General features: G+C 43.0%; 1 pseudogene; it reads right to left on the minus strand.

Moving 5' to 3' along the window:
- Positions 1-4,707: 4,707 nt before the first annotated feature.
- Positions 4,708-4,845, minus strand: LOC111855267 (U1 spliceosomal RNA; annotated as a pseudogene).
- Between the last annotated feature and the right edge of the window lie 2,748 nt (positions 4,846-7,593).

Below are 7,593 nucleotides of genomic sequence, written 5' to 3' on the forward strand. Positions count from 1 at the left end.
CTGGAGCCTATCACAGGGCATAATGCAAGGAGGCATCCTGGATGTGATGGCCGGTCGTCAGAGGGCACAATCTCACAATCAGACCTTATCAGCCGCCATGCTGCTCCTCACTTAATAAGCTACAACAGCATGTTTGCAAAGGTACATCTAAAGCACACAGAAACACATATCTGCACACATACACTATATGCCCATTCACGACTACACGCCTGCCCACTAAAGGAGACAGTTGCGCAGACAGACCTTGCCAGTGACCCATTTGTGCTACCATGCTGCATTGAAAAAGCTGGTAAGAAGAGACAAATTGCCAACTGGCTGGGATTTCCTGTAGGTGGGATTTCCTACCCTGTTACAGATAACTAGCACATATACAGCAGTCTTTCCTTCCAGGATCAGGACTTAATTATTATACCATGGGCCATAGAAGGGGCAGGGATACCCTGGCAGATTCAGGGGCCCAGCACTATAGGGGCCACAGAAGGGGCATGGATACCCTGGCAGATTCAGGGGCCCAGCACTATAGGGGCCACAGAAGGGGCATGGATACCCTGGCAGATTCAGGGGCCCAGCACTATAGGGGCCATAGAAGGGGCAGGGATACCCTGGCAGATTCAGGGGCCCAGCACTATAGGGGCCATAGAAGGGGCAGGGATACCCTGGCAGATTCAGGGGCCCAGCACTATAGGGGCCATAGAAGGGGCAGGGATACCCTGGCAGATTCAGGGGCCCAGCACTATAGGGGCCATAGAAGGGGCAGGGATACCCTGGCAGATTCAGGGGCCCAGCACTATAGGGGCCATAGAAGGGGCAGGGATACCCTGGCAGATTCAGGGGCCCAGCACTATAGGGGCCATAGAAGGGGCATGGATACCCTGGCAGATTCAGGGGCCCAGCACTATAGGGGCCATAGAAGGGGCAGGGATACCCTGGCAGATTCAGGGGCCCAGCACTATAGGGGCCATAGAAGGGGCATGGATATCCTGGCAGATTCAGGGGCCCAGCACTATAGGGGCCATAGAAGGGGCATGGATACCCTGGCAGATTTTGGGGCCCAGCACTTTGGGGGCCACAGAATGGGCATGGATACCCTGGCAGATTCAGGGGCCCAGCACTATAGGGGCCCTTAAGTATGTCAACTTATAAGTCATACGCTCAGAGAACATTATACAATGAATGCGAAATTTTAACGTGACTGACCAGCCCCCAGCTAGTTAATTTTACCATCAGAGGGTGGTGTCCGATATTGCTTGAGAAAGAGGCATCCCCATTGGGGGTGGGGAGGGGGGTGCAGAATTTCTAGCTACACCCCTGCTTATTTTTCAGTACGACACAATTTGTTTCAACTGGGTGTCTGACCAGTGCAGCAGAATCACTCAGGCACAGCAGGTGCCTCACGGTATCTGTTCAGCAAACATTCCTGAAAGCCATGAATAGAGCACTTTCAGAAATGTGTTATTTGTACCGCAGGTTGGGAGAGCAGCAAACCTGACTGTACGCTGCATCTTAAACTCTTAACTCCAGTATTTTGTTACTCCGTTGCAGCTGATGGAAAGATACTGCCTGCTGTTCTTGTCGTCGTTTTTCTGTACCGGTGGTTCTTGCCAGGGTCACAATACTTCTGTACTGCACTCTGCAGATACACTCAGATAAACACAAGAGCACCTTCAAAAAGGTGCTTCTAAAACATTCTGCCTTTTAATCCAATCTCAATGACATGTAAGCAGATTTATATGTAAACACTTTGTGGAATATTCCATGGTTTGTTTCTAATCTCAGTAATATGTGTAAGAATGTTAGAAATCTTGACAAATTCAAAGAGATTCTTCTTTTATAAGTAAGATCTATATCGTATAGTTTTTTTTCCCATCAATGCTCTATGTGCATGGGATTTTCACATTAATCTTAGCATCAAGACTTAAATGTCAAAATGTCCAATCAGATTTGAGGAGACGTACTGGCAAACCATGATGGATGTGGACGTGAAACAGGATAATCTACAGCAGTGTGCTTTAAGGTGGATTTAGATTCATACAGTGTGAGCTCAACACAATATTGAGATAAACTGGGATGTGCACTTATACTGGGATTATCTTGAGCTGGTTAGCAAAACTGAGCAGTATATCACATCTGCAGGGACTCTCTTCCAGCAGCATATAATTGAGGAATTTCATCCTACGCAAACAGAGAAGCAACTATGTAGACAAAATACAGAATAATTAGAATCCATACAAATAGCTCTTCACCTGTGTCCCTTCCTGTGCTTTTTCACTGTGACTATGTTTGTTTGTAAACAAATAGCAGACTCTCCAGGGGGGTATTCCAGAAAGCAGGTTATGTGACATACCCGGGTAAGTTTAAGGGCAAGTTAGTGGATAACCTCAACTTTCGGTTCCAAAAACGGAGGTTAACTTTCTGGGTATGTATGTAACCATAGCAGCTTACTCTCTGAAGATAACCTGCTACTGAGCAGGTTATGTTCCAGGGTCAGTTTGTTGCAGAAGGTTACTGAGCATGGCGTGCCCTTTTGATGACGATCCTGTGGACGTGGAGGCACAAATTATACAAGGTTTATTTCGCCGGGAGAGAGTTATAAGACCGCGTATTGATGTCTTTTCATTTCCTAATGATTATTTGAAAAAGCGTTATCAGTTTTCAAAAGAATCGTTAATTTACTTAACATCTCTTGAAACCGCATATTGCAAATGTCACAAACCCAAACCGCGGGTCTGCGCTTAGCACAGAAAACATTCTGTACATAGCACTTCGGTTTTTTGCGTCAGGGCATTTTTTGTACAATATGGGGGAAAGGCAACTGTGTGTAGAGCCGTTCGCACAGTATGTCTGGTACTTAACGCTTCTTACACACGTTTGTACAGTTCCCTGTCCATAAAGCTCTGCGTGTTATTAAAGAGGAATTCCACAGAGTGGTAGGTTTGTCCTTTGTAGTAAAATCTATGACGCATATTTTATATGTAGTCATACTATTTATATCTATACATGTATTCATCCTGCACACACACACACATGATACTTCCATATATGACTTTCTATTTCAGGGTTTCCAAATGTAATTTGGAATACATGTAATACATGTATAGTGACAATAAAATGCATTCATTCATTCATTCATTCATAATTGGGTGCATTGATGGCACCTACATTTCTATTAAAGCTCCTTCAATAAATGAGGGAGACTATGTTAATAGGAAATCTATTCATAGTATCAATGTGCAGGTAACTTGATTTTGTATCCTTAATTTTTTGCCTTGTTAAAATCATCAAACTCATTACTTTTTTCCACTAACTATAGGTAATCATTACAGGACAGTACAATGCTGGTTACCACTGGTTGCCCTCAGATGGGGTGAGGGGAGGTGGTGGTGGGCTCCCGCCAGTTAGACGGGCTTCAGCCTTTTTTCTATTAGCTACATGACAGAAAGAATATACTAAATCGTGTTTAATAAATAGTTAAGTGATCGTGTAATCAATTACCTTTTTGCAGAATGTTTTTGTGTTTCATTTTGACTTGGCTCAAAGTTCTTCTGTCTCCAGAAGGATTACACCTTATTAAATAAGAAACCATATATTCCTAGTCGATACATATTGTTATTTTAACCTAAAGAAATGAATGGCAGGAAAAGTAAATGCTTTCATAGTGATTTAACATTAAAAAGGATGCGGAAGGGTTATGTGTTTAATTATTTTGCATTATAATAAAAGGGGAGGCGATGTCAAATTTGCAATTTAATACACACGCATTTACTCTGTCCGTTATTTTTTGCCAAGCCAACTCTCTTTCTTTAGCCGATGCAGCCGTATTGCTTTTTTTCATTATTATTGGCTTGAATTCCTCATATGCGTGCATTAAAACGTCCAGTACTGTATGCCGCTCTCTTTTTTTCACTTTGATTTTCCATTCTGACTCGTGAAATCGGCGATCAATCGAAAACGTCTTTATGTATGCACGGTGCACGCGCATTAACTCTGGGTAAGCAATAGGAGGTTGATTGAACTTACTCTTCTCAGGTGTTTTGGAACCGACATACTCATGGTATGCGGGTTTGGGGTATATCAACCCAGAGGTTAAGATTTACCAAATGGTAAGTTAACCAAGCTTTCTGGAATACCCCCCAGGAGCACTACGCTTCAAAGGTCATGACACTTGGATTCTTATCTGATTCTTATGTGAATCGTACCAATTAATAAAGCTGAGCATTTAACAGCAGGAGCTGAAGTTAAGTGCATTTCTCACAACCACCCATCCATTTTTTGTACCTACATATTCTATTAGGGCAGGGGTCTCAAACTCCAGTCCTGGGGGGCCGGAGCCCTGTGTAGCTTAGTTCTTTCCCTGTTCCACCACAAATGATTCAGCTCAAGAGCTGTGTGGTAATTAGCACAAGGAGTTGAATCATGTGTGTTAAATGAGGGTGAACCAAAAACTGTGTAGGGCTCCGGCCCCCCAGGACCGGAGTTTGAGACCCCTGTATTAGGGCTTATGGACCCCATGGACACAAGGCAGGGAATAGCCCCGTGACATAGCGGGGGGCAGCTAATTCAGCGCCTGGGGAGCAGTGCTTGGGGGCGGTACCCTGCTCAGGGCACCTCAGTGGTGCTTTGTTGGTCCGGGATTTGAACCTGCAATCTTTCAATCACAAGTGCGCGTCCCTAACCATTAAGACACCACTGCCCAGGAAAAAAAAAAATCAGGGGAGAGTGGGAACACAGCCCCCCCGCTACCAGAAATTATGCAGCGGAGGGGTCAGCACAGCCGCAGCAATGGCTGGGCCTCACCCTGGGTGAAGCACCTCCGTGATCATGGTACCTGCCCTGCCAGGTAAGTATTAGCAACTTCAATTTACCTCAACATATTTTTGGAGCGTCAAGGGAAAGCAGAGTACCAAGAGGAAATCCCATGACATCATGGGGAAAACATGCAAACTCCACACACATAGACGCATGGCAGAGACCTGAAGCCCAGCCCCAGAGGGGTGAGACAATGGTGCTAACCACTGCACCACCACTCAGTCCTTCAACAGAGCCCCCAACAAAGCACCACAATTTGAAATGGAAATGTTCTATCAATAACATCTCTTGCTATTGTGCTTTATATACCTTTAACTTATCACTTTAAAAAATCAAGCTTAATCAAGCCTTTGCAAAAACGCAAATTTCCATGTATATATTTTTATCAGCTATAAGAACATGACAAAAATGAAGTTTTATTTTAGATACCTTTTCAAATGCAGGCAATAAACGTGCGTTTTTGAATGCTGCGTGCAATCAGCACTTGCACACGTGCAGTGGGTGTTAAAAACCACTGCCAAGCAATGGATTCAAAAGATCGCAGTGATAACCAGTCTTAGAGCCTGTTTAGGGGGGCTCCCACCCCTTGTCTTTCGTCTCAGTTCCCCTCAAAATGTTAATTAGTATTTCCCAGATATCTTCTGCGCAGGAATTGTGAAGTGGCTGCACAGCAGTAAACAGCCAACCAGCTCTCCTTTGATCTTTGATTTATGGGTTTGAACTGAACCAGATTCTGCTTCAAAGGTTTGTAGAATCTTAACTCGGAAGTACAGAGAAGGAAATGGGTGCAGTGCTTTTGGTGAGACTGTAGCTTTGTGGTTTTATCATGTCACATGTCAGCTCTATGGGTATTATGCCTTACATATGTCACATTCTGATTGGTGACTGAGCGCCCCTAAGGATCAAATCCTAGAACCGCCCCTGGCAAAAACTAATTTTAACCCGAATAGTACGTGTCTATACTGAGTGTAGGTATTTGTGAATTCTTCAATGCATTCGTGATTTTAGCTAGGACATTACCAAAGAAGCAGGTAATGTGAATGACTTTGGATGTGGATTGACTTGGTATAAAATGTGTAAAATTTGCTTTGAAATAAGAGACTTTGCATGGCTTTATAGTGACAAATTAGTTGCTAAGCCTAACCGAAAATACCTACAAATCCTGTAAATTCCACAATATATTGAGAAGACTATGCTGCAGTTACATGAATCAACCAGTAGAGGGACCAGCATATTTTTTCAAAACATCTGCATCTAGCTTGCGGAACTGATTTTGGTTCATTCAGCCTGTAATTGCAAGTATATAAATAAAATCATTCCAAAAATATTAATTTACAGGCTTCTTTCACACGCAGCTTCTTATATATATATATATATATATATATATATATATATATATACACACACACACACACACACACACACACATATATCCTCCTGAGACCCCACCCATTCATTTACGTCCATTGTAGTGGACATTTTATTTTTGCATCTATCTTTTCACTGATGTAAGAAAACATATTTATTCCTGTTGTACACTAAAGAGGACATGCTGTCAAATTAAAAATTCAAATAATTTTGAAAAAATCTAAATTGTAAGATGTCTTATTTCCTCCAAAGACAAATAACCTAAAATTGAAGGACACTTTTTTTACTTTTATCCTACAAGAGACAAAGGAACACAGGAAAAGTGTGTGAATGGGTTTCAGAAGTTTGTGGCAAGACTAAAGTAGGTAAAAGGAGCCTAAATCCAGACTTAAAACTTACTGAGACATCAAGGCAAGACCTGAAACAAGCAGTACATAAAACAGTAAACCTCAGAAAAGAAGGAGCTCTACATGGAGGAGGAGGCCAACATGCATCCATCTCGCTGAGACCAATAAACAGAGGTGGAAAGTTCGGGTCAGAAAGTAAAAATCCAGACCAATATTTTGTTTCAACCAACCGGTTGAGTTCTCTTTGACTGTGACTCTTCATACTCAGCTGATTGGTTGAAACAAAGTCCACCTCTGCTGATAAATTTGGGACGTGTTTTGGTTGTTGCTCTTGCCCCAGATTTGTCGTTGAGTATATATGGGGCAGATCGCAAGCCAAAGTCAAAGGGCCTCGAGGAATCCTAGAGCCTTGTAACTCTACATTTTGAATATTATTTTTAGATTTGATTATCTCAAAGTATTTCAAATTACTAATAATGTAATTAAAGAGTCATTAGGGATACTGATCAACAGGCGGGTAGTGGAGGGAGAACAGGAAGTAAAATTCGGTTTGTGTGGGTATCTGTTTTTGCAGAAGCTCCAGAGCACCACAAACGATCTTCTGGGTCTGTCCAACCTGAGGACACTGGGAAGGCAGCAGGTCACATGGCTCAGGTAAAGGTCAGGTGGACGTGGGATACAGCATAGGAAATAGACTGCATGCCTATCAAATGGTGGGTCATAACTGTTTGACTGGTGTGGACTTCAGAATGGGGGCTTCAGGGAGTTTGCTGTCATGCTCCTGAAGTTCTTATGGTTTTCATTGTGGTGTCATGCCTTATTGACGCCAAGGAGCATCAAAGGAAACCGTTCTTCAACCTAAAACAAAGGAAGTAATTCTGCCAATAACTTTTCCTGTCGCTCTAAATACAGACGGACTCCATTCATAAAGATGAGACTGGCAGACAAGTGGGAAGCAAGCTGGAGGTGCTGAGAACCTGAAAAACCAGACAGCGTGTTCAGCCCCCTTTAGTTTTAGCATTACACACACATGTGTAGGTATGTGTGTGTAATGGGCCCGTATGGGCAAAAG

The sequence above is a fragment of the Paramormyrops kingsleyae genome, chromosome 8, assembly GCF_048594095.1.
Source record: "Paramormyrops kingsleyae isolate MSU_618 chromosome 8, PKINGS_0.4, whole genome shotgun sequence".
Lineage (NCBI taxonomy): Eukaryota > Metazoa > Chordata > Actinopteri > Osteoglossiformes > Mormyridae > Paramormyrops > Paramormyrops kingsleyae.